The sequence below is a fragment of the Ornithodoros turicata genome, chromosome 5 (assembly GCF_037126465.1).
Source record: "Ornithodoros turicata isolate Travis chromosome 5, ASM3712646v1, whole genome shotgun sequence".
In the NCBI taxonomy this organism is placed as follows: Eukaryota; Metazoa; Arthropoda; class Arachnida; order Ixodida; family Argasidae; genus Ornithodoros; species Ornithodoros turicata.
In genome coordinates, this window is record NC_088205.1 from 25,314,986 (window position 1) to 25,323,026 (window position 8,041).

Genomic DNA, 8,041 nt, shown 5'->3' on the forward strand with positions numbered 1-8,041 from the left:
AATTATAACCTTTTCGTGGCACGGGAAAGCGGGCACCGCCCTGTCTGGGGTGCCGGAGCAGCTCGCCGTAAAGTTTCGAAATATGGTGCAGCAGGGACGCCAGCAAAGCATCTTTGCCGGTACCGCTTTGGATGGCTTTTAGTGCCCGTCGATACCGACTCTGCAAAACTCGAATCCTCTTGGATACTTCTGCAAGTAAATTCAGTGATAGATAAGTGGAAGGCGCAGGTCTACTTCGCTTGCTTGGCGCGACAACGATTCAAGAAGGATCAATACTGTGTTTTTCCACTCGATAAGTCAATTCCTTATAAGCAGGTAAGTAAGGTAATAAGGTAAGGTAATTAAGGTAAGGTAATTAAGGTAAGGTAATAAGGTAAGGTAACTAAGGTAAGTAAGGTAAGGTAATAAGTAAGCAGGTAAGTAAGTAAGGTAATTCCAAATAAGCAGGTAAGTAAGTAAGGTAATTCCAAATAAGCAGGTAAGTCAATTCCTATTCCATTCTGCCGCTTAGCGTAGCATAGCATAGCACCGCACCTGTGGCATATACGCAACATTTCGGCCGGTAGAATTTTTAGTTTTCACGTTTTCTGATCCCTGTTCTGGTCTTTCTTGCTCAGGTATCAACTAGGTACTGTTCAACTCATATCTGCTTCAGAAAAGCATCGGCATGGACGCAATAGAATGGATATGCCACTCTGAGAGGTTGGAACATCATATCTTTTTGCTTAGCAGCTGCACAGGTTCCTTTGTGACGGGTCAGCCTTGACATGTGACACTACACTAGCAGCAAAGGGACATGGACATGTTTCCTGTCATGCTGGATTTGTGAATGTGTGTGCCTGTGCAGTGAATTTACTGATCTACTGTGAAATCTTCCACGTGACACATGAGCTAACAGTGAATGTGAAGTTGCTTCGGCATATTACTCGAACTTCAAAAACAATGTTCATGTCAAGTTCATGTTTGGCGCAGATACAGAAGACTGCATATGTGTGATTTGGAAATACCAATCCCAAAAAATAAAGCACCTTATGCAACAGAAAGAGCCAACGCTTCTGCGTTTTATTTATTTCACTGGATGCGAACGAAAATCCAGAACCGCCAAAGCGGGGAGAGAACAGAGGGGAAAGGGAAAAAGAACGCCTTGGCAGCGTCGCTTTACGTCACCCAGGGAGACAAAATAAAACAAAGCAAAAAGCTACTCTACCGAGGCCCAACGATTGGCCCGACGTCAGAGGTCACGTTAGTTTTTCGCAACAATAGAAATATACTACACGTTCATTCCCCTGGTTGGGGCCTGTGCACTTCGCAAGGCAGTGGTAGATGTCTTCGGTCCTCTTTGAAGATGACAGAGGTACTTCACTGTTATTAGGTGGCCATGTAGATTTGCCGTTGTCACGTACGCAACATTCTGCGAATCTTCGATCGTTTATTGGTGACGTCCAGCATGGATATTAATCTTTGACCTGCAGTGATCTGCCCTATAGTTGGTATCTACGTAGTCCTAATCTAGTCCGTGTGAAACGTTAGAGGGAACCAGTCTGTATGACTACTCTTGCACTCCTCTGAAAATACATGTGGACAATGAAAGAATCCCGGTGTGAAGGGGCCACTCTGCAGGGTTCTTTAGAGATGTCTGTAAACATGTAGTCGTACCTCGTTAATATGGACAATTTCGTCCCCGACCCGATTTCGTCCCCAAAATCGTCCATAAGGCTAATCGTCCATATTATAGAATACCAAGGAAATAAGAAAACCAAGATAAGTGTTTATTGAAAAAGTTCCCGACTTAGTGCCTGCTTGGAGATATACTTGGTTGCAAATCGATTTACGCTTAGCAAACCGTCGGCAACACGTAGAGGCTGCTACTCATCACCATTGTCCTCAAAGAATTGAAGAACTGTTTGAGCCACATCAGGTGACCGCTGGCTTGGCGTTGCTCAAGTCGTCGACTCCAGAGCCTGACAAGGGTAGTAAGCACTGACCACTACCTGCCCACAACACACAGTGGTCCGGACAGCACTAAATTAGCAACTAGAGCTAATTAGGACACGCCACAGTAATCAGCACCCTCCAGTGAGTGACCAAACTAATTAGGGAGCATCTAACTCGTGTCCAGACCACTCTGTGTGTTGTGGGCAACTAGTGGTCATAAAAAAGGAAGAAATAGATAGAAAAAATGGAGAGAAACAATTTATTTGAAAATCAATGATGCCGGGGCGAAGAAATCGCTCTGGAACGGCCGAGTGACCAGCGACTGCCATGTCACTTGTTGACGGCTGGTAGTTGCAGAGATTGACGACAAGTGGCTACCTAGTTGCGAGGCATCACACCAGATGGCGCCACCGTCATGGCTCTATGCATGAAAGACAGAGAACAACAAAATACTAGCAGTAGGTAAAAATTGCAACAAGAAAGACACTGCTAAACTAGTCTAAACATGCGAGAGCGCTTACGAAATATTTGGAAAAAGGTCTAACCGCTACGGCAAATGCTAAACATTCAACAGCGCGGAGAAAAGGCTTAAGATGAGCACTTAGCCCTAATCGCAGCCTCACCGCATATCTCTACAAAACTCGAGGGCTAACACAAGATGAAAACAGTAACAAAATACTAGGAAGGCACTGCTAAACAATTCCAGACATGCGACAGCATGGAGAAAACACATTGGGAGAAAAGGAGAAGACTAGCGATTAGGCCTAACCGCAGCGTCACCGCACAACAGCTAACACAAGATGACAACCATAATATGGTAAGAGCAGGGTAAACGATGAACACTGCTAAACATGCGACAGCCTGCAGAAAAGGCTTAAGACGTACAATGCTATGAAACTCAACGGTGTGGTAGTCGCTGCTATAGAAGGCCAGTCGTGCAGGGGGAAAAGGCTTAACACCAGCGCGGTAAAAATGCGCAAACGTCAGGAAAAACCGCTAAGGCAAATAACTCACCTTTCCCCCGCGGCGACGGAGTGTCCGCTTCCGTTGACAGCCAGGCCTCAACTGACACGGCGCAGCGACGGCGGAGTGAACAACCGCACATCTCTCCACGAGAGCCAACGCTTGACTGACGCGAGCGTCGCTCTACAAGTGATACGCTTGCGCTCCTAGCGCCCTCTGTGCCGCCGCTGCCGGCCGGTAGCCAGCGATCATCCCCTCGTGGGCACGCCACGCTCCCTGCAGCGCCAAGTTTTGGTTTCGCCCTCTCCTTTCTCTGTGTGTGCTCCTAGCGGCAACGGATTGCTCCTCTGTTTCAGTTAAGTCCTCATTTCTTTACGCATGTTTATTTGAAAATGAGCGCACACTGACCTCGAGTACTCATTTTGACCAATACGTGAAAATGCTCAGCTATCACGCTTCACAAACTTGTCCCCGTATCCACGCTTCTTGGGAAGAAGTGGAGAATGAATGTTTCAACAAGGAGTGTCCCTGGAATGAGTGCATCATCACTGCTTTTCGCCACGTCATAGACATGGTAGGCTTTGGCAATATAGGAGAGGTCTCTCCGGGACCGTTTCAGGAGATGGTGTGTTGGATCTACGCCCGTCACAAGAACGTCTGTATAACGGCTGGATGGACCCTTGGGACCGATGAGCGAATATGTGAGCTCTACCAAGACCGAATTCAACTACATCTCTGCAGACATCGTGGACCTTCGTGCTCTTGCCAATGCTCATATTAAGCATGCACTGTGGAAGCAGCATCATTTGCAAGCAGTCTACATCGTGAACTTTGTCACTGATTTATTGAAACACCGTTTGGTTATCGAAATGCAATACATTTAACAGCCTGAATAACTTGACAAGACTCTGTGTTTTTCTGTCTCATGGAAACATCTTTATTGAATCTAAACATACAAAGACGTTTCTTGAGTTAGTCTATAGACGCCTGCACCCTCCCTGACGTGTCTGATCTCACGAACAGAAGATTACGAGAACATCAGGCGTGCTAGAAAAGGTACCGGGAATCCACAGTGTCATCATTGTGCGGGCCGCGGCTCCAGCACTATGACGGAATAGTCAGTCTTTTTATACACCCATTCCGCTGTCACACTGCCACGATGACTCGTGCTTCTCCTGTCTGTGGGAGAGAGAGAGAGCATATCTGGACCAGAACTTTTCATTTGCATTCTCGATTATATGCGCGTGCACGAAGGATTCGCTCTTTGTTCCTCGGCCACTCGATCCCCGGCGACGTTCTCGGGCTCACTTCCGGGTTTTCCGATGCTGCACAAAGGCAGAGTACCACCACAATGCGATACGCGTCAAAACACCTGCAAAGCTTTCCGTATTCACAGCTTCTGTAAGGGAAGGAGCGTAAGGCATCCACGAGAGAGCCCTTGTCGTCGTAGGGGACCAAGCTCTTCTTGAGTCTTGAAATGGTGTACATCGTTTGCCTTATATCCTGGACGGTGCCCTGCTTCTGAGAGACTGTCTTTTCATTGAACAGAGAACCTTGGTGCACTTCATGCAATATATGTTTCCTCACCACTTCTTTCTTAACTCCTTTCGCTCTTGTGATCTGTTTGTGGGTCCCAGTCAACGGAATGCTGTACATTTTGGCTTGAATGGCTACGACTTCTTGAATAACACAACCTCCTGTCTCATCTTTGAAGCATCCCATCTGGATCGCGTGCTCGTCATTGAAAAGCGATTGGTCCGGTGGATAGGACAGATATAACTCATCCTCAATTTTCATCAGCTCTTCTAGGCTTTCACACGTGAGAGCAAAAATTACACTGTCTATATCACTATACAGGGTGTTTCCTTTTATCTGGAACAAATTATCGTAAAAAGGGGAGTTGCCTTAGGGCGGTTCTACTTGTCTGATTGGTTTATTCGACTGGGCTGCTACTAGGAAACTAATATTTTGCTCAATTATTGGACTAATTAACAGAGATATTTCAATAAACTTTTTAATTATTGACTTTAGGGAGCACATTGCAATATTAAAGCCTGATGACCACATGAGGCTTGAACCACTGATTAAGTAGTAAAGTAATCGGCCGTCAGCTGGAAACAGAAAGTGATCGGCGATGGTGACGTCGATATCTCTGCCGTCAGTTAGAGTCACAGAAAAACGTAACGTTTCGCCACCGTTGTTTTGTTTTTCTTTTTTGCTTGCAAAGAGCTTTGTGCATCACCACTACATATCAGCACCTATCGTAGCGAGGAAGAGCAAGAGCCATGTTCGGCAGGATGAAATGACTGATACCACAAGCGACTGCGAACACATGAAGGAACGAAAGGAAAGAAAAAAGAAAACAAAAAAAGATCGTGAAACACACCGCGATAAACGTCTGGCAACATCGCGTATGACGTTCTTCTGTGACGTTAAGTGAGGGCGGAGATATCGGCGTCACTGTCGCTCTTTTGACGATCACTTTCCGTTTCCAGCGGACAGCCGAGTTGAAATACTTAGGTCAATGTGCTCCCTGAAGTCAACAATTAAAAAGTTGATTAAAATATCTCTGTTAATTAGTTCGCTAACAGAGCAAAAAATTGGTTTCCTAGTAGCAGCCCCATCAAGTAATCCAAGGACAAAAGTAAAACCGCCCTAAGGCAACTCCCCTTTTTATGAAAATTTGTTGCAGATAAAACGAAACGCCCTGTGGATTAGCTGCACTGGACATGTCAAGCGAGAAAAGAGCGACTCGTAGATGAAGCTGTACATTCGGACTTTGGATATCTCTACAATGGCACAGCCCACGTAAAGGAGGTGCGTGCATTTGATGCGACGCTGTTTCACCTCGTACGAGATTCATTTGTCACTCAGAATGTGAAAATGCTGACAGTCGGCGGAGCTAGGTTTTCGGAGCGCGCTCTCTGTCATAGGCTATAGCATACGTTTTCATGTATCTCACATTTTGTATCAATTTACCGGACTTACTGTTCGACATGGTTTCGTACAGAAGTCGCTCGAATTTCGTGGTCGCGGCATTCCTCAACGCGACGTTTCTCTGCACGCAGGTTCGCAAAAAATTGTCTTGGTGGAATGAGAGGATGCTGTGAACACGTTTTATTTTCATACCCAACCTCACGTACAGAGCGAGCAATGCATAATGAACGACGTAGCGTTCTTTGTCGTAGCACGTCAACAAGAGTTTCTTCGTGGGAAGGGCATTCAGCGTAAACTCGTGTTTCAAGTGTCTTTGGTAGGGTGAAAGCTTGTTCTCATCCACGCACCTGTGTGCCAGGGGAAAATCCCTAGTGAGCACGTGCAGTTCTTTGGGATACGACAAGTCTACCACGCAGACGTAACCCACTTCCGAAAGTGAGGAATGTTGAGAAAATTGATCTCGCTCCACCTCGAAGGATCAACCCACTCAAGACCACCTGTCAGGAGATGGAAAGTCATCGCGTACGGGTACAAACTGCTCACATCGAGGCGCTGGATGAAAGTTTTTTCTTGCTGGGGATAGCAATCGTCGCACCCCTCGTGATTAGCCTGACAGTATCTATGGAAGCTGTTACAAATGCCCCTTAGCTGATTCCCTCCTCGATCGTTTCGTACATCTCGTGATCGCTCATGAGCTTGAGCTGCACCTTTGTGAGCTTCAGAGCGCTGCTCCACGCGTAACTGGCGAGGGATACGGTACGTAGGATATCTATCCCATTCGTCTCTAGTGCAGTCTTCCTGAAATACAGCACGTCACCGCAAAGCTGACAGGCGTCGAGCATGACGTAGAGACGCGTGTAACTGACGAGGTTCTTACATTCAAACAACTCGAAAATGTGAAGGGCGTACTGATAGTCCTCGTCCGTGATCTCTTGGTCGTTCAGGTAACTTTTGAAAGATTCCTTTGACGGTAGCGCGGGCAAAATGTACGCTTCGAAACTGTCGACGAAGACTTACGGATAAATGCCCTTCTTCAGGAGGCGACGGAAACGGTCACCAAACATTTGACGGGCACAATAAAACGCGCTCTCGCCGCTGCTGGCGAGGAGCGTTACCACCAGGTTAGACAAGGAGAGGTTGAAAAACTGCGCGGTATCGCGGAAATGGAGATCTCCAATATTGAACCCATCTTTTCCGAACTCGAAGCTAAGATCCACAAGTCACCCAGGTTTAGAACGTGCATGTGGCGGAGAAGGGAGCGCAAATCGTATTGCAAGTTGTGCACGCACACGACAAGTTACTTGGTGTTTCGACACGTAAGGTTACGAGTATCACAGCGTCGCGACAAAATTTGAGGAAGCAGGCTCTACTAAGCGGGTGTGGTCGTGATGCAACACCTTCCACGTGTGCTGGTTGAATTCGATTCCACAAAATTCGGAGTGTGTCGCGCATTCGTGTCGAAAGGGGTCCTCTATACTCATGACCAACGGCGAGGGACAGCGGTTCAACCTAGTGATTTGATGGCTAAATCCTTTGAGCGCGAGTAAGCATTTTTCTGGCACGTTGGGTCCCACGTCCCGTCTAGGCCCACTATATTTCCGTCGCAACTTCTCACTACAACGATGCAGTATGAGCCCATCCTGTGAACACTCACTGCAGCTCCGGGAAAAATCACAGATCACAACAAAAGCAAACAGGCAGAAAGGTTGGTGCCTTCTGAATGTACCTCCAAAATAGTTTGGCCAAATACCTTGTATTTATAGAGAAATCGATTTTTTGGTTTGCTGTCTGATCGTCCGCTCAAACCAGTAACGACACAACCAGCTTTCCTTTCGCTTTGGCCCTTCTTCTTCTTGGGTTGTTGACTTCCTCCCGGTTTCGCAATCGCGAGCAATCGTTGAAAGCCAAATCGAGAGTCGCCCGTACATACAAGCACCACGAGCACCGCTCTCTTTGTAAACACCGTAAACACCGTTCTCTCTCTAAATTTGATCACCATCACTTTCCTGCGGCTTGCCAGTACACCGAACTTCGTCTAAGGTGTCACCTCGTGAGGGAATTGTGAGAATGCCGTGTTCCTCGCCGTACGAGCTGGTACGCTAAACGATGATGCTTTGTACCAAGTTACCTGTTGATTTTGTGTGTGATTCGCAGGCGGAAATTTTCTGCAAGTGGAACCACTTGCAAGTGATTTATGAAACCTTTC